Below are 17,596 nucleotides of genomic sequence, written 5' to 3' on the forward strand. Positions count from 1 at the left end.
ATTGGACAATGTGTATATGGTTTGTCCGATGCCAATGACTTCCCATTCATTTTTGTCCAATACTTTTTTGTCCAATACTATTCTCTTACCTACAGTATTCCCCAACTTGTCTTTTGAGAGTATTCACTTGTTAAATTAGCTTTTGCACAACTCCCACTTTGCACAATGTTGACATTCTAAGAATGAAATAGATGCGCAAAGCCATCTGTTTTTGTTAACTGAAGCACATGGGTTCAATCCCTGTTCGACGTTTATGGTAGATAGCTGATATTATGGAAATGTACTTTCATCACAACAGTGTAAAGAAAAGGTCAATTGTCTTGATATGGCCACTGCGACCTGGATGCTCTAGTCGGCTGGCCCTCGCTACATATTCGTCGCCAGAACCACTGGCTCCAGGTCATCTGTAAGTCTATACTAGGTAAAGCTCCACCTTATCAAGGCAATCACAGGCGGCCTAGTCCTTGCGCAGCAGTCCCTTCCAGCTGCAGTCAGAGCAGGAGATGCCCATCTGTAAATAGCCCACCCAATCTACCTACCTCATCGCCATATTGTTTTTATTTACTTTCTGCACTTTTGCACACCAGTATTTCTACTTGCACATCATCATCTGCTCATCTATCACTCCAGTGTTCATTTGCTAAATTGTGACTACTTCAGTACTATGGCATATTTATTGCCTTTTTTAAAATCCCTTCTATTTTGTTATTGACTGTGAGCTAGTTTGTTCCATGTGTAACTCGTCGCCAGAACCACTGGCTCCAGGTCATCTGTAAGTCTATACTAGGTAAAGCTCCGCCTTATCAAGGCAATCACAGGCGGCCTAGTCCTCTCGCAGCAGTCCCTTCCAGCTGCAGTCAGAGCAGGAGATGTTCACCCCTCCACGTCCAGACTGCAAATGAATTGCACTGCTTTGCTTTACCTTGGCCAGGTCGCAGTTGTGTATGAGAACTTGTTCTTAACTGGCTTACCTGCAATAATAATGGAGAAATTTAAGAAAATAAGAAACAATTTTTTCTTTCCCAGAAAGGGGGTGTAGCTCAGTGGTAGAGCGCATGCTTTGCATGTATGAGGTCCTGGGTTCAATCCCCAGCTTCTCCATGTTTTTTTGCAAAGACCCAACTTCTACTTTCCAGAATGTTGAAATTCTAAGCAGGAAACAGAGATGTGCTAAATAATTTGGTCTTTTAATCTGAAGAACATGCGTTCAATCCCTGTTAGTACATTTATAGAACAGAAGTGGCATGGTTGCCAACTTTTATGGCATCATTTTCAAAAACTGAAGTTCATGTTTTCGATCCCTGTCCGTACCTGTTTTAAGAATTCTGCTATCATTTCATTGTAGTTTCAATGGAGTGGTGTATATATAAAGTACAGTGTATTGATATTGCGTTTTATCTGCAAATTAAATGGGATGGAAGCTCAGAGGGGAGTGCATGCTATATATGTATGAGGTCCTTTCTCCACTGAGTTTGTGTGCCAAATTCACATTTGCACAACTACTACTTTCCAGAATGTTGATATATATATATATATATATATATATATATATATATATATTGCAGTATAAGGTGGCATGGTGGCCAATTGGTAAGGCGTCTGTCTCGTAAACCGAAGACCATGGGTTCAAATCCCATCCGTGCCTTTATAGAAAATGCTTCAAATTCCATGGAAATTTACATTAATTGGAGGACTTTGTAGAAGAATCATGTTGTATCAATATTTGAACACAACTATTATATTAAGGGGAAGTAGAGCCAGTTGGCCCCGAACAAGATGGCGTCTAGGCCTCAACTGTTTTTGAGTTATGGCCATTTATCTGGGATTAAAGGTCCAAAATGAAAATAGAGAAATTATTTTTCCACTTCACGTCAAAGTCAAGGAGCCTCCGGTGTCAATAAAAAAAGAACCAGCCATTTATCTATCGTCATTTAAGAGAAATCGTACAACGACAGATTGGTAATGTTCATGGATAGGTGTTTTTTTTTCAACGGTTACAGATCCAGTTGCAGGGTGTTCTTACGGATCTTTTTAAAGTGAGCTGCGGAGCTCTGCGAGATTTCTGTGATTTTCTATGATTTTCTGAAATAACACACACTCACTAAACCCTCCGTAAATAACTCAGTTCTTAACGTAAAGACTTAAAACTCAGAATTCTGTAAAGGCATACCCCAATCAGGATATGAGTTTATTTATAGCTTCCTGTGCCAACCGGAAGTGCCTTAAATGGTGTCACAGTGGCAGTTTCCAAGGGTTAAAAAGGTCAGATCTTTTCAAAACTTCATATGTGTGATTAAGCAACCCCCATAAACTGTAAGTCAGTCATTTCTCCCAACAGATGTCAAAGAAAAGCACACACACACAGAAACACACACAGCAAGGATGGAGTGACAAAGTGCGGTGCTTAAAGACACACAAAGCCTACAATGGCATTTACATATTCTCTAGGCCGTGCCGAGTTCAACAAGATGCCCCGCTTGACCGTAGCTCGCTCGGTCTAAGCACAGCGACCATTAGAAAAGTAGGCCCAAAATGAAGGCTGGCCCTCAATGTCATTTGCTTTTGGGTGACAGTGAGAGAACCGTTAAGGTGAGAAGCACAAATCGACCTCAGGAACGTACCTGAGGTCCTCCCGATCCGTGCAAGCCTAACCTTGACCGTGTGGCATTAACCCATACCAGTTAAAAGAAGGTGTTTACATCAAACAGTTTGCATTGACTTCTCTCCCCATAGGAATACATTGCCTGCACCTCTAAATTCAACCTGAACCCTATGTGGGTTATGAATGCCTTATGAACCTGTCGTCTATGACAGTCCATCAGACCACTATGAGGTCTACCTGTGTCGATTCTAAGCTTCCTGGAGCAACCGGAAGTGGTTAAATTGACCCAAAAGGTGTTTTGATGTACATAACCTTCAAAGGTGAAAATGACTACATTCAACCCTTTGTAGATCGTAGATCAGTCCATTCTTAACTTAAAGACTTAAAACTCAGGATTCTGTAAGTGGCTATGTGAATCAAGACATGTGTTTACTTATAGCTTCCTGTGCCAACCGGAAGTGCCTTTAATTGGGTCACACTGTCTGTTTTGAAGGGTTAAAAAAGTCACATCCTTCCTAAACTTCATATGTGTGACTAGGTAACCCTCAGGAACTGTAAATCAGTCATTTCTCCCAACAGATGTCAAAGAAAAGATCTCTCTCACACACACACACACAGAAACACACACAGCAAGGATGGAGTTAAAAAGTGCGGTGCTCAAAGACACAGAGAGCAGGCAACGGCATAAACATAATCTCTAGGCCGTGCCGAGTTCAACGAGATATCCCGCTTGACCGTAGCTCGCTCGGTCTAAGCGCAGCGACCATTAGAAAAGTAGGCCCAAAATGAAGCCTGCCCCACAACGTCATTTGCTTTTGGGTGACAGTGAGAGAACCGTTAGGGTGAGAAGCACAATTCGACCTCAGGTATGTTCCTAAAGTCCTTCCGATCTGTGCAAGCCTAACATTGACCGTGTGGCATTAACCCTTAATAGTTAAAAGAAGGTGTTTACTTCAAAGAGTTTGCATTGACTTCTCTCCCCATAGGAATACATTACATGTTAGTTTGCGCTCCAGCACCTGCAGAGGCTCGGTGCATTTCAACAATTGAGCAAAATAGCAAATGGCCGTTTAGCTCAGTTGGTTAGAGTGTGGTGCTAATAACGCCAAGGTCATGGGTTCGAGCCCCTTACTGGCTATTATGTACATTTTGAGTGTCAAAATTATGAGTCACATGCATGTGAATTGTCAAGGGTGCCACAGAATTGTGTTAAGTGAATTGCCGGAATAGCTAAGTTGGGAGAGCGTTAGACTGAAGATCTAAAGGTCCCTGGTTCGATCCCGGATTTCGGCATCTGTATTTTTTCTTTCTTTATGCTCTGGCTTCAAGGAAACTTTCCATAGCTTTGTTTGTGGGCCTCAATGGTGTGTGCTACGCTGCTCCTCTGAAAGTAAGTAATGTCTTGCTATTTCATCTGACATTTTGACATCAGTGTTACATTAAAGTTGCTTGTCATTGCTACATGACAGTAGGTTGTCGTAAGACAAGGCTGCATGAAGTGTGAACTGGAGTTTTCTTGCATCCATAAAACAATGTGCTTTTGGAGAACGTGGGCATCAATCCCACTACCTCACGCGTGCAAAGCATTTGAGCTAATTCCCCAGCCGTTTGGAATTTCCGCAAGAAGCAACCAAGAGGGTCCAGTCTTGTCAGGCTATGCTGTTGTTGGACTTGTTTGTTGAAGTGCCAGCACTTGCAGAGGCTTGGTGCATTTCAACAATTGAGTAAATTAGCAAATGGCCGGTTAGCGCAGTTGGTTAGAGTGTGGTGCTAATAATGCCAAGGTCATCGGTTCGATCCCCATACTGGCTATTATGTACATTTTGAGTGTCAAAATTATGAGTCACATGCATGTGAATTGTCAAGGGTGCCACAGAATTATGTTGAGTTATTTGCCAGAATAGCTCAGTTGGGAGAGCTTTAGACTGAAGATCTAAAGGTCCCTGGTTCGATCCCGGGTTTTGGTATTTGTTCTTTCTTTATGCTCTGGCTTCAAGGAAACTTTCCACAGCTTTGTTTGTGGGCCTCAATGGTGTGTGCTACGCTGCTCCTCTGAAAGTAAGTAATGTCTTGCTTTTTCATCTGACATTTTGACATCAGTGTTACATTAAAGTTGCTTGTCATTGTTACATGATAGTTTCTTGTCATTGTTTACATGACAGTAGGTTGTCGTAAGACAAAGCTGCATGAAGTGTGAACTGGAGTTTTCTTGGATCCATAAAACAATGTGCTTTTGGAGAATGTGGGCATCGATCCCACTACCTCACGCGTGCAAAGCATTTGAGCTAATTCCCCAGCCGTTTGGAATTTCCGCAAGAAGCAACCAAGAGGGACCAGTCTTGTCAGGCTATGCTTTTGGTGGACTTGTTTGTTGACGTGCCAGATCCCCATACTGGCTATCATGTACATTTTGAGTGTCAAAATTATGAGTCACATGCATGTGAATTGTCAAGGGTGCCACAGAATTATGTTGAGTGAATTGCCAGAATAGCTCGGTTGGGAGAGCGTTAGACTGAAGATCTAAAGGTCCCTGGTTCGATCCCGGCTTTCGGCATCTGTATTTGTTCTTTCTTTATGCTCTGGCTTCAAGGAAACTTTCCACAGCTTTGTTTGTGGTCCTCAATGGTGTGTGCTACGCTGCTCCTCTGAAAGTAAGTAATGTCTTGCTATTTCATCTGACATTTGGACATCAGTGTTACATTAAAGTTGCTTGTCATTGCTACATGACAGTAGGTTGTCGTAAGACAAGGCTGCATGAAGTGTGAACTGCAGCTTTCTTGGATCCACAAAAAAATGTGTTTTTGGGGAATGCGGGCATCGATCCCACTACCGTACGCGTGCAAAGCATTTGAGCTAATTCCCCAGCCGTTTGGAATTTCCACAAGAAGCAACCAAGAGGGACCAGTCTTGTCAGGCTATGCTGTTGGTGGACTTGTTTGTTGACGTGCCAGCACTTGCAGAGGCTCGGTGCATTTCAACAATTGAGCAAAATAGCAAATGGCTGGTTAGCGCAGTTGGTTAGAGTGTGGTGCTAATAATTCCAAGGTCATGGGTTCGATCCCCATACTGGCTATCAAGTACATTCTGAGTTTCAAAATTATGAGTCACATGCATGTGAATTGTCAAGGGTGCCACAGAATTATGTTGAGTTAGTTGCCAGAATAGCTCAGTTGGGAGAGCCTTAGACTGAAGATCTAAAGGTCCCTGGTTCAATCCTGGGTTTCGGCATCTGTATTTGTTCTTTTTTATGCTCTGGCTTCAAGGAAACTTTCCACAGCTTTGTTTATGGTCCTCAATGGTGTGTGCTACGCTGCTCCTCTGAAAGTAAGTAATGTCTTGCTTTTTCATCTGACATTTTGACATCAGTGTTACATTAAAGTTGCTTGTCATTGTTACATGATAGTTTCTTGTCATTGTTTACATGACAGTAGGTTGTCGTAAGACAAAGCTGCATGAAGTGTGAACTGGAGTTTTCTTGGATCCATAAAACAATGTGCTTTTGGAGAATGTGGGCATCGATCCCACTACCTCACGCGTGCAAAGCATTTGAGCTAATTCCCCAGCCGTTTGGAATTTCCGCAGGAAGCAACCAAGAGGGACCAGTCTTGTCAGGCTATGCTTTTGGTGGACTTGTTTGTTGACGTGCCAGATCCCCATACTGGCTATCATGTACATTTTGAGTGTCAAAATTGTGAGTCACATGCATGTGAATTGTCAAGGGTGCCACAGAAGAAGTTGAGTGATTTTCCAAAATAGCTCAGTTGGGAGAGCGCTAGACTGAAGATCTAAAGGTCCCTGGTTTGATGCTGGGTTTTAGCATTTGTAACTGTTCTTTCTTTATGCTCTGGCTTCAAGGAAACTTTCCACAGCTTTGTTTGTGGGCCTCAATGGTGTGTGCTATGCTGCTCCTCTGAAAGTAAGTAATGTCTTGCTTTTTCATCTGACATTTTGACATCAGTGTTACATTAAAGTTGCTTGTCATTGCTACATGACAGTATGTTGTCGTCAGACAAGGCTGCATGAAGTGTGAACTGCAGCTTTCTTGGATCCACAAAAAAATGTGTTTTTGGGGAATGCGGGCATCGATCCCACTACCTATAGCATGCTAAGCAAACACAATACCAATTGATCAAATTCCCCAGCTGTTTGGAATTGCCACAAGGAGCAACCAAGAGTGTCCATTCTTGTCAGGCTATGCTGTTGGTGGACTCGTTAGTTTGCGCTCCAGCACTTGCAGAGGCTCGGTGCATCTCAACAATTGTGCTCTGTAGCCAGCGGCCGGTTAGCTCAGTTGGTTAGAGTGTGTGATACGCTGCTCTCTGAAAGTAAGTAATGTCTTTCTTTTTCATCTGACATTGTGACATCAGTGTTACATTGTTAGAGTTTCTTGTCATTGTTTACATGACAGTAGGTTGTCGTAAGACAAGGCTGCATGAAGTGTGAACTGGAGTTTTCTTGGATCCATATAACATTGTGCTTTTGGAGAATGTGGGCATCGATCCCACTACCTCACACGTGCAAAGCATTTGAGCTAATTCCCCAGCCGTTTGGAATTTCCGCAAGAAGCAACCAAGAGGGTCCAGTCTTGTCAGGCTATGCTGTTGGTGGACTTGTTTGTTGACGTGCCAGTACTTGCAGAGGCTCGGTGCATTTCAACAATTGAGTAAATTAGTATATGGCCGGTTAGCTCAGTTGGTTAGAGTGTGGTGCTAATAATGCCAAGGTCATCGGTTCGATCCCCATACTGGCTATTATGTACATTTTGAGTGTCAAAATTATGAGTCACATGCATGTGAATTGTCAAGGGTGCCACAGAATTATGTTGAGTTATTTGCCAGAATAGCTCAGTTGGGAGAGCTTTAGACTGAAGATCTAAAGGTCCCTGGTTTGATCCAGGGTTTTGGTATTTGTTCTTTCTTTATGCTCTGGCTTCAAGGAAACTTTCCACAGCTTTGTTTGTGGGCCTCAATGGTGTGTGCTACGCTGCTCCTCTGAAAGTAAGTAATGTCTTGCTTTTTCATCTGACATTTTGACATCAGTGTTACATTAAAGTTGCTTGTCATTGTTACATGATAGTTTCTTGTCATTGTTTACATGACAGTAGGTTGTCGTAAGACATAGCTGCATGAAGTGTGAACTGGAGTTTTCTTGGATCCATAAAACAATGTGCTTTTGGAGAATGTGGGCATCGATCCCACTACCTCACGCGTGCAAAGCATTTGAGCTAATTCCCCAGCCGTTTGGAATTTCCGCAAGAAGCAACCAAGAGGGACCAGTCTTGTCAGGCTATGCTTTTGGTGGACTTGTTTGTTGACGTGCCAGATCCCCATACTGGCTATCATGTACATTTTGAGTGTCAAAATTATGAGTCACATGCATGTGAATTGTCAAGGGTGCCACAGAATTATGTTGAGTGAATTGCCAGAATAGCTCGGTTGGGAGAGCGTAAGACTGAAGATTTAACGGTCCCTGGTTCTATCCCGGCTTTCGGCATCTGTATTTGTTCTTTCTTTATGCTCTGGCTTCAAGGAAACTTTCCACAGCTTTGTTTGTGGTCCTCAATGGTGTGTGCTACGCTGCTCCTCTGAAAGTAAGTAATGTCTTGCTATTTCATCTGACATTTGGACATCAGTGTTACATTAAAGTTGCTTGTCATTGCTACATGACAGTAGGTTGTCGTAAGACAAGGCTGCATGAAGTGTGAACTGCAGCTTTCTTGGATCCACAAAAAAATGTGTTTTTGGGGAATGCGGGCATCGATCCCACTACCGTACGCGTGCAAAGCATTTGAGCTAATTCCCCAGCCGTTTGGAATTTCCACAAGAAGCAACCAAGAGGGACCAGTCTTGTCAGGCTATGCTGTTGGTGGACTTGTTTGTTGACATGCCAGCACTTGCAGAGGCTCGGTGCATTTCAACAATTGAGCAAAATAGCAAATGGCTGGTTAGCGCAGTTGGTTAGAGTGTGGTGCTAATAATTCCAAGGTCATGGGTTCGATCCCCATACTGGCTATCAAGTACATTCTGAGTTTCAAAATTATGAGTCACATGCATGTGAATTGTCAAGGGTGCCACAGAATTATGTTGAGTTAGTTGCCAGAATAGCTCAGTTGTGAGAGCCTTAGACTGAAGATCTAAAGGTCCCTGGTTCAATCCTGGGTTTCGGCATCTGTATTCGTTCTTTCTTTATGCTCTGGCTTCAAGGAAACTTTCCACAGCTTTGTTTATGGTCCTCAATGGTGTGTGCTACGCTGCTCCTCTGAAAGTAAGTAATGTCTTGCTTTTTCATCTGACATTTTGACATCAGTGTTACATTAAAGTTGCTTGTCATTGTTACATGATAGTTTCTTGTCATTGTTTACATGACAGTAGGTTGTCGTAAGACAAAGCTGCATGAAGTGTGAACTGGAGTTTTCTTGGATCCATAAAACAATGTGCTTTTGGAGAATGTGGGCATCGATCCCACTACCTCACGCGTGCAAAGCATTTGAGCTAATTCCCCAGCCGTTTGGAATTTCCGCAAGAAGCAACCAAGAGGGACCAGTCTTGTCAGGCTATGCTTTTGGTGGACTTGTTTGTTGACGTGCCAGATCCCCATACTGGCTATCATGTACATTTTGAGTGTCAAAATTATGAGTCACATGCATGTGAATTGTCAAGGGTGCCACAGAATTATGTTGAGTGAATTGCCAGAATAGCTCGGTTGGGAGAGCGTTAGACTGAAGATCTAAAGGTCCCTGGTTCGATCCCGGCTTTCGGCATCTGTATTTGTTCTTTCTTTATGCTCTGGCTTCAAGGAAACTTTCCACAGCTTTGTTTGTGGTCCTCAATGGTGTGTGCTACGCTGCTCCTCTGAAAGTAAGTAATGTCTTGCTATTTCATCTGACATTTGGACATCAGTGTTACATTAAAGTTGCTTGTCATTGCTACATGACAGTAGGTTGTCGTAAGACAAGGCTGCATGAAGTGTGAACTGCAGCTTTCTTGGATCCATAAAACAATGTGCTTTTGGAGAATGTGGGCATCGATCCCACTACCTCACGCGTGCAAAGCATTTGAGCTAATTCCCCAGCCATTTGGAATTTCCGCAAGAAGCAACCAAGAGGGTCCAGTCTTGTCAGGCTATGCTGTTGGTGGACTTGTTTGTTGACGTGCCAGCACTTGCAGAGGCTCGGTGCATTTCAACAATTGAGCAAAATAGCAAATGGCCGGTTAGCTCAGTTGGTTAGAGTGTGGTGCTAATAACGCCAAGGTCATGGGTTCGATCCCCATACCGGCTATTATGTACATTTTGAGTGTCAAAATTATGAGTCACATGCATGTGAATTGTCAAGGGTGCCACAGAATTATGTTGAGTGAATTGCCGGAATAGCTCAGTTGGGAGAGCGTTAGACTGAAGATCTAAAGGTCCCTAGTTCGATCCCGGGTTTCGGCATCTGTATTTGTTCTTTCTTTATGCTCTTGCTTCAAGGAAACTTTCCACAGCTTTGTTTGTGGGCCTCAATGGTGTGTGCTACGCTGCTCCTCTGAAAGTAAGTAATGTCTTGCTTTTTCATCTGACATTTTGACATCAGTGTTACATTAAAGTTGCTTGTCATTGCTACATGACAGTAGGTTGTCGTAAGACAAGGCTGCATGAAGTGTGAACTGCAGCTTTCTTGGATCCACAAAAAAAATGTGTTTTTGGGGAATGCGGGCATCGATCCCACTACCTATAGCATGCTAAGCAAACACAATACCAATTGATCAAATTCCCCAGCTGTTTGGAATTGCCACAAGGAGCAACCAAACGTGTCCAGTCTTGTCAGGCTATGCTGTTGGTGGACTTGTTAGTTTGCGCTCCAGCACCTGCAGAGGCTCGGTGCATTTCAACAATTGTGTTCTGTAGCCAGCGGCCGGTTAGCTCAGTTGGTTAGAGTGTGTGATACGCTGCTCTCTGAAAGTAAGTAATGTCTTTCTTTTTCATCTGACATTGTGACATCAGTGTTACATGAGAGTTTCTTGTCATTGTTACATGACAGTTTCTTGTCATTGTTTACATGACGTAGGTTGTCGTAAGACAAGGCTGCATGAAGTGTGAACTGGAGTTTTCTTGGATCCATAAAACAATGTGCTTTTGGAGAATGTGGGCATCGATCCCACTACCTCACGCGTGCAAAGCATTTGAGCTAATTCCCCAGCCGTTTGGAATTTCCGCAAGAAGCAACCAAGAGGGTCCAGTCTTGTCAGGCTATGCTGTTGTTGGACTTGTTTGTTGAAGTGCCAGCACTTGCAGAGGCTCGGTGCATTTCAACAATTTAGTAAAATAGCAAATGGCCGGTTAGCTCAGTTGGTTAGAGTGTGGTGCTAATAACGCCCAGGTCATGGGTTCGATCCCCATACTGGCTATCAAGTACATTTTGAGTGTCAAAATGATGAGTCACATGCATGTGAATTGTCAAGGGTGCCACAGAATTATGGTGAGTTAATTGCCAGAATAGCTCAGTTGGGAGAGCGTTAGACTGAAGATCTAAAGGTCCCTGGTTCGATCCCGGGTTTCGGCATCTGTATTTGTTCTTTCTTTATGCTCTGGCTTCAAGGAAACTTTCCACAGCTTTGTTTGTGGTCCTCAATGGTGTGTGCTACGCTGCTCCTCTGAAAGTAAGTAATGTCTTGCTTTTTCATCTGACATTTTGACATCAGTGTTACATTAAAGTTGCTTGTCATTGTTACATGATAGTTTCTTGTCATTGTTTACATGACAGTAGGTTGTCGTAAGACAAGGCTGCATGAAGTGTGAACTGGAGTTTTCTTGGATCCATAAAACAATGTGCTTTTGGAGAATGTGGGCATCGATCCCACTACCTCACGCGTGCAAAGCATTTGAGCTAATTCCCCAGCCGTTTGGAATTTCCGCAAGAAGCAACCAAGAGGGTCCAGTCTTGTCAGGCTATGCTGTTGGTGGACTTGTTTGTTGACGTGCCAGCACTTGCAGAGGCTCGGTGCATTTCAACAATTGAGCAAAATAGCAAATGTCTGGTTAGCTCAGTTGGTTAGAGTGTGGTGCTAATAACAGCAAGGTCATGGGTTTGATCCACATACTGGCTATTATGTACATTTTGAGTGTCAAAATTATGAGTCACATGCATGTGAATTGTCAAGGGTGCCACAGAATTATGTTGAGTGAATTGCCGGAATAGCTCAGTTGGGAGAGCGTTAGACTGAAGATCTAAAGGTCCCGGGTTTCGGCATCTGTATTTGATCTTTCTTTATGCTCTGGCTTCAAGGAAACTTTCCACAGCTTTGTTTGTGGGCCTCAATGGTGTGTGCTACGCTGCTCCTCTGAAATTAAGTAATTTCTTGCTTTTTCATCTGACATTTTGACATCAATGTTACATTAAAGTTGCTTGTCATTGCTACATGACAGTAGGTTGTCGTAAGACAAGGCAGCATGAAGTGTGAACTACAGCTTTCTTGGATCCACAAAAAAATGTGTTTTTGGGGAATGCGGGCATCGATCCCACTACCTATAGCATGCAAAGCAAACACAATACCAATTGATCAAATTCCCCAGCTGTTTGGAATTGCCACAAGGAGCAACCAAGAGTGTCCAGTCTTGTCAGGCTATGCTGTTGGTGGACTTGTTAGTTTGCGCTCCAGCACTTGCAGAGGCTCGGTGCATCTCAACAATTGTGCTCTGTAGCCAGCGGCCAGTTAGCTCAGTTGGTTAGAGTGTGTGATACGCTGCTCTCTGAAAGTAAGTAATGTCTTTCTTTTTCATCTGACATTGTGACATCAGTGTTACATGAGAGTTTCTTGTCATTGTTACATGACAGTTTCTTGTCATTGTTTACATGACAGTAGGTTGTCGTAAGACAAGGCTGCATGAAGTGTGAACTGGAGTTTTCTTGGTTCCATAAAACAATGTGCTTTTGGAGAATGTGGGCATCGATCCCACTACCTCAAGCGTGCAAAGCATTTGAGTGAATTGCCGGAATAGCTCAGTTGGGAGAGCGTTAGACTAAAGATCTTAAGGTCCCTGTTTCGATCCCGGGTTTCGGCATCTGTATTTGTTCTTTCTTCATGCTCTGGCTTCAAGGAAACTTTCCACAGCTTTGTTTGTGGGCCTCAATGGTGTGTGCTCCTCTGAAAGTAAGTAATGTCTTGCTTTTTCATCTGACATTTTGACATCAGTGTTACAGTAAAGTTGCTTGTCTACATGACAGTAGGTTGTCGTAAGACAAAAATAAGAAACAATTTTTACTTTCACAGAAAAGGGGGTGTAGCTCAGTGGTAGAGCGCATGCTTTGCATGTATGAGGTCCTGGGTTCAATCCCCAGCTTCTCCATGTTTTTTTGCAAAGACCCAACTTCTACTTTCCAACATGTTGAAATTCTAAGCAGGAAACAGAGATGTGCTAAATAATTTGGTATTTTAATCTGAAGAACATGCGTTCAATCCCTGTTAGTACATTTATAGAACAGAAGTGGCATGGTTGCCAACTTTTATGGCATCATTTTCAAAAACTGAAGTTCATGTTTTCGATCCCTGTCCGTACCTGTTTTAAGAATTGCTGCTATCATTTCATTGTAGTTTCAATGGAGTGGTGTATATATAAAGTACAGTGTATTGATATTGCGTTTCATCTGCAAATTAAATGGGATGGAAGCTCAGAGTGTATGAGGTCCTTTCTCCACTGAGTTTGTGTGCCAAATTCACATTTGCACAACTACTACTTTCCAGAATGTTGATATATATATATATATATATTTTGCAGTATAGGGTGGCATGGTGGCCAAGTGGTAAGGCGTCGGTCTCGTAAACCGAAGACCATGGGTTCAAATCCCATCCGTGCCTTTATAGAAAATGCTTCAAATTCCATTGGAAATTTACATTAATTGGAGGACTTTGTAGAAGAATCATGTTGTATCAATATTTGAATACAACTGTTATATTAAGGGGAAGTAGAGCCAGTTTTCCCTGAACAAGATGGCGTCTAGGCCTCAACTGTTTTTGAGTTATGGCCATTTATCTGGGATTAAAGGTCCAAAATAAAAATAGAGAAATTATTTTTCCACTTCACGTCAAAGTCAAGGAGCCTCCGGTGTCAATAAAAAAAGAAACAGCCATTTATCTATCGTCATTTAAGAGAAATCGTACAACGACAGATTGGTGATGTTCATGGATAGGTGTTTTTTTTCAACGGTTACAGATCCAGTTGCAGGGTGTTCTTACGAATCTTTTTAAAGTGTGCTGCGGAGCTCTGCGAGATTTCTGTGATTTTCTATGATTTTCTGAAATAACAAACACTCACTAAACCCTCCGTAAATAACTCAGTTCTTAACGTAAAGACTTAGACTCAGAATTCTGTAAAGGCATACCCCAATCAGGATATGAGTTTATTTATAGCTTCCTGTGCCAACCGGAAGTGCCTTAAATGGTGTCACAGTGGCAGTTTCCAAGGGTTAAAAAGGTCAGATCTTTTCAAAACTTCATATGTGTGATTAAGCAACCCCCATAAACTGTAAGTCAGTCATTTCTCCCAACAGATGTCAAAGAAAAGCTCTCTCTCACACACACACACACACACAGAAACACACACAGCAAGGATGGAGTGACAAAGTGCGGTGCTTAAAGACACACAAAGCCTACAATGGCATTTACATATTCTCTAGGCCGTGCCGAGTTCAACAAGATGCCCCGCTTGACCGTAGCTCGCTCGGTCTAAGCACAGCGACCATTAGAAAAGTAGGCCCAAAATGAAGGCTGGGCCTCAATGTCATTTGCTTTTGGGTGACAGTGAGAGAACCGTTAAGGTGAGAAGCACAAATCGACCTCAGGAACGTACCTGAGGTCCTCCCGATCCGTGCAAGCCTAACCTTGACCGTGTGGCATTAACCCATACCAGTTAAAAGAAGGTGTTTACATCAAAGAGTTTGCATTGACTTCTCTCCCCATAGGAATACATTGCCTGCACCCTTAAATTCAACCTGAACCCTATGTGGGTTATGAATGCCTTATGAACCTGTCGTCTATGACAGTCCATCAGGCCAGTATGAGGTCTACCTGTGTTGATTCTAAGCTTCCTGGACCAACCGGAAGTGGTTAAAATCACCCTAAAAGTGTATATCCATACCCTGCCTGCAGTTTGATAGACATAGTGCATTCAACCCTGTGTAAATCAAATCAAATTTATTTATATAGCCCTTCGTACATCAGCTGATATCTCAAAGTGCTGTACAGAAACCCAGCCTAAAACCCCAAACAGCAAACAATGCAGGTGTAAAAGCACGGTGGCTAGGAAAAACTCCCTAGAAAGGCCAAAACCTAGGAAGAAACCTAGAGAGGAACCGGGCTATGTGGGGTGGCCAGTCCTCTTCTGGCTGTGCCGGGTAGAGATTATAACAGAACATGACCAAGATGTTCAAATGTTCATAAATGACCAGCATGGTCAAATAATAATAAGGCAGAACAGTTGAAACTGGAGCAGCAGCACAGTCAGGTGGACTCGGGACAGCAAGGAGCCATCATGTCAGGTAGTCCTGGGGCACGGTCCTAGGGCTCAGGTCCTCCGAGAGAGAGAAATAAAGAGAGAATTAGAGAGAGCATATGTGGGGTGGCCAGTCCTCTTCTGGCTGTGCCGGGTGGAGATTATAACAGAACGTGGCCAAGATGTTCAAATGTTCATAAATGACCAGCATGGTTGAATAATAGTAAGGCAGAACAGTTGAAACTGGAGCAGGAGCATGGCCAGGTGGACTGGGGACAGCAAGGAGTCCTCATGTCAGGTAGTCCTGGGACATGGTCCTAGGGCCCAGGCCAGTTGAAACTGGAGCAGCAGCATGGCCAGGTGGACTGGGGACAGCAAGGAGTCATCATGTCAGGTAGTCCTGGGGCATGGTCCTAGGGCTCAGGTCCTCCGAGAGAGAGAAAGAAAGAGAGAAGGAGAGAATTAGAGAACGCACACTTAGATTTACACAGGACACCGAATAGGACAGGAGAAGTACTCCAGATAAACAAACTGACCCTAGCCCCCGACACATAAACTACTGCAGCATAAATACTGGAGGCTGAGACAGGAGGGGTCAGGAGACACTGTGGCCCCATCCGAGGACACCCCCGGACAGGGCCAAACAGGAAGGATATAACCCCACCCACTATGCCAAAGCACAGCCCCCACACCACTAGAGGGAAATCTTCAACCACCAACTTACCATCCTGAGACAAGGCCGAGTATAGCCCACAAAGATCTCCGACACGGTACAACCCAAGGGGGGGGGGAACCCAGACAGGCCGACCACAACAGTGAATCAACCCACCCAGGTGACGCACCCCCCCAGGGACGGCACGAGAGAGCCCCAGCAAGCCAGTGACTCAGCCCCGTAACAGGGTTAGAGGCAGAGAATCCCAGTGGAAAAAGGGGAACCGGCCAGGCAGAGACAGCAAGGGTGGTTCGTTGCTCCAGAGCCTTTCCGTTCACCTTCCCACTCCTGGGCCAGACTACACTCAATCATATGACCCACTGAAGAGATGAGTCTTCAGTAAAGACTTAAAGTTGAGACCGAGTTTGCGTCTCTGACATGGGTAGGCAGACCGTTCCATAAAAATGGAGCTCTATAGGAGAAAGCCCTGCCTCCAGCTGTTTGCTTAGAAATTCTAGGGACAATTAGGAGGCCTGCGTCTTGTGACCGTAGCGTACGTGTAGGTATGTACGGCAGGACCAAATCAGAGAGGTAGGTAGGAGCAAGCCCATGTAATGCTTTGTAGGTTAGCAGTAAAACCTTGAAATCAGCCCTTGCTTTGACAGGAAGCCAGTGTAGAGAGGCTAGCACTGGAGTAATATGATCAAATTTTTTGGTTCTAGTCAGGATTCTAGCAGCCGTATTTAGCACTAACTGAAGTTTATTTAGTGCTTTATCCGGGTAGCCGGAAAATAGAGCATTGCAGTAGTCTAACCTAGAAGTGACAAAAGCATGGATTAATTTTTCTGCATCATTTTTGGACAGAAAGTTTCTGATTTTTGCAATGTTACGTAGATGGAAAAAGCTGTCCTCGAAATGGTCTTGATATGTTCTTCAAAAGAGAGATCAGGGTCCAGAGTAACGCCGAGGTCCTTCACAGTTTTATTTGAGACGACTGTACAACCATTAAGATTAATTGTCAGATTCAACAGAAGATCTCTTTGTTTCTTGGGACCTAGAACAAGCATCTCTGTTTTGTCCGAGTTTAATAGTAGAAAGTTTGCAGCCATCCACTTCCTTATGTCTGAAACACATGCTTCTAGCGAGGGCAATTTTGGGGCTTCACCATGTTTCATTGAAATGTACAGCTGTGTGTCATCCGCATAGCAGTGAAAGTTTACATTGTGTTTTCGAATAACATCCCCAATAGGTAAAATATATAGTGAAAACAATAGTGGTCCTAAAACAGAACCTTGAGGAACACCGAAATGTACAGTTGATTTGTCAGAGGACAAACCATTCACAGAGACAAACTGATATCTTTCCGACAGATAAGACCTAAACCAGGCCAGAACATGTCCGTGTAGACCAATTTGGGTTTCCAATCTCTCCAAAAGAATGTGGTGATCGATGGTATCAAAAGCAGCACTAAGGTCTAGGAGCACGAGGACAGATGCAGAGCCTCGGTCCGATGCCATCAAAATGTCATTTACCACCTTCACAAGTGCCGTCTCAGTGCTATGATGGGGTCTAAAACCAGACTGAAGCATTTCGTATACATTGTTTGTCTTCAGGAAGGCAGTGAGTTGCTGCGCAACAGCCTTCTCTAAAATCTTTGAGAGGAATGGAAGATTCGATATAGGCCGATAGTTTTTTATATTTTCTGGGTCAAGGTTTGGCTTTTTCAAGAGAGGCTTTATTACTGCCACTTTTAGTGAGTTTGGTACACATCCAGTGGATAGAGAGCCGTTTATTATGTTCAACATAGGAGGGCCAAGCACAGGAAGCAGCTCTTTCAGTAGTTTAGTTGGAATAGGGTCCAGTATACAGCTTGA

The 17,596-nt window shown here is 43.5% G+C and overlaps 20 non-coding genes across 20 annotated transcripts; all 20 read left to right on the top strand.

The window, feature by feature from the left end:
- The first annotated feature begins 1,029 nt into the window (after positions 1 to 1,029).
- Positions 1,030 to 1,101, top strand: trnaa-ugc. Its single transcript has one exon. It is a non-coding gene; the product is annotated as a tRNA-Ala (tRNA).
- Positions 1,102 to 1,573: 472 nt separating this feature from the next.
- Positions 1,574 to 1,645, top strand: trnat-cgu. The gene has a single exon. It is a non-coding gene; the product is annotated as a tRNA-Thr (tRNA).
- Positions 1,646 to 3,666: 2,021 nt separating this feature from the next.
- Positions 3,667 to 3,740, top strand: trnai-aau. The gene has a single exon. It is a non-coding gene; the product is annotated as a tRNA-Ile (tRNA).
- An 82-nt stretch (positions 3,741 to 3,822) lies between these two features.
- On the top strand, positions 3,823 to 3,895 carry trnaf-gaa. The gene has a single exon. It is a non-coding gene; the product is annotated as a tRNA-Phe (tRNA).
- A 601-nt stretch (positions 3,896 to 4,496) lies between these two features.
- trnaf-gaa lies at positions 4,497 to 4,569 on the top strand. The gene has a single exon. It is a non-coding gene; the product is annotated as a tRNA-Phe (tRNA).
- A 514-nt stretch (positions 4,570 to 5,083) lies between these two features.
- On the top strand, positions 5,084 to 5,156 carry trnaf-gaa. The gene has a single exon. It is a non-coding gene; the product is annotated as a tRNA-Phe (tRNA).
- A 445-nt stretch (positions 5,157 to 5,601) lies between these two features.
- Positions 5,602 to 5,675, top strand: trnai-aau. Its single transcript has one exon. It is a non-coding gene; the product is annotated as a tRNA-Ile (tRNA).
- Positions 5,676 to 5,757: 82 nt separating this feature from the next.
- On the top strand, positions 5,758 to 5,830 carry trnaf-gaa. The gene has a single exon. It is a non-coding gene; the product is annotated as a tRNA-Phe (tRNA).
- Positions 5,831 to 7,279: 1,449 nt separating this feature from the next.
- Positions 7,280 to 7,353, top strand: trnai-aau. The gene has a single exon. It is a non-coding gene; the product is annotated as a tRNA-Ile (tRNA).
- An 82-nt stretch (positions 7,354 to 7,435) lies between these two features.
- Positions 7,436 to 7,508, top strand: trnaf-gaa. Its single transcript has one exon. It is a non-coding gene; the product is annotated as a tRNA-Phe (tRNA).
- A 1,032-nt stretch (positions 7,509 to 8,540) lies between these two features.
- Positions 8,541 to 8,614, top strand: trnai-aau. Its single transcript has one exon. It is a non-coding gene; the product is annotated as a tRNA-Ile (tRNA).
- Positions 8,615 to 8,696: 82 nt separating this feature from the next.
- Positions 8,697 to 8,769, top strand: trnaf-gaa. The gene has a single exon. It is a non-coding gene; the product is annotated as a tRNA-Phe (tRNA).
- A 520-nt stretch (positions 8,770 to 9,289) lies between these two features.
- Positions 9,290 to 9,362, top strand: trnaf-gaa. The gene has a single exon. It is a non-coding gene; the product is annotated as a tRNA-Phe (tRNA).
- Positions 9,363 to 9,807: 445 nt separating this feature from the next.
- trnai-aau lies at positions 9,808 to 9,881 on the top strand. The gene has a single exon. It is a non-coding gene; the product is annotated as a tRNA-Ile (tRNA).
- An 82-nt stretch (positions 9,882 to 9,963) lies between these two features.
- Positions 9,964 to 10,036, top strand: trnaf-gaa. Its single transcript has one exon. It is a non-coding gene; the product is annotated as a tRNA-Phe (tRNA).
- Positions 10,037 to 10,915: 879 nt separating this feature from the next.
- trnai-aau lies at positions 10,916 to 10,989 on the top strand. Its single transcript has one exon. It is a non-coding gene; the product is annotated as a tRNA-Ile (tRNA).
- Positions 10,990 to 11,071: 82 nt separating this feature from the next.
- Positions 11,072 to 11,144, top strand: trnaf-gaa. The gene has a single exon. It is a non-coding gene; the product is annotated as a tRNA-Phe (tRNA).
- Positions 11,145 to 12,570: 1,426 nt separating this feature from the next.
- trnaf-aaa lies at positions 12,571 to 12,643 on the top strand. The gene has a single exon. It is a non-coding gene; the product is annotated as a tRNA-Phe (tRNA).
- Positions 12,644 to 12,856: 213 nt separating this feature from the next.
- On the top strand, positions 12,857 to 12,928 carry trnaa-ugc. Its single transcript has one exon. It is a non-coding gene; the product is annotated as a tRNA-Ala (tRNA).
- A 437-nt stretch (positions 12,929 to 13,365) lies between these two features.
- On the top strand, positions 13,366 to 13,437 carry trnat-cgu. Its single transcript has one exon. It is a non-coding gene; the product is annotated as a tRNA-Thr (tRNA).
- The last annotated feature ends 4,159 nt before the right edge of the window (positions 13,438 to 17,596 follow it).

Source organism: Oncorhynchus gorbuscha, linkage group LG01, assembly GCF_021184085.1.
Source record: "Oncorhynchus gorbuscha isolate QuinsamMale2020 ecotype Even-year linkage group LG01, OgorEven_v1.0, whole genome shotgun sequence".
NCBI classification, from domain to species: domain Eukaryota; kingdom Metazoa; phylum Chordata; class Actinopteri; order Salmoniformes; family Salmonidae; genus Oncorhynchus; species Oncorhynchus gorbuscha.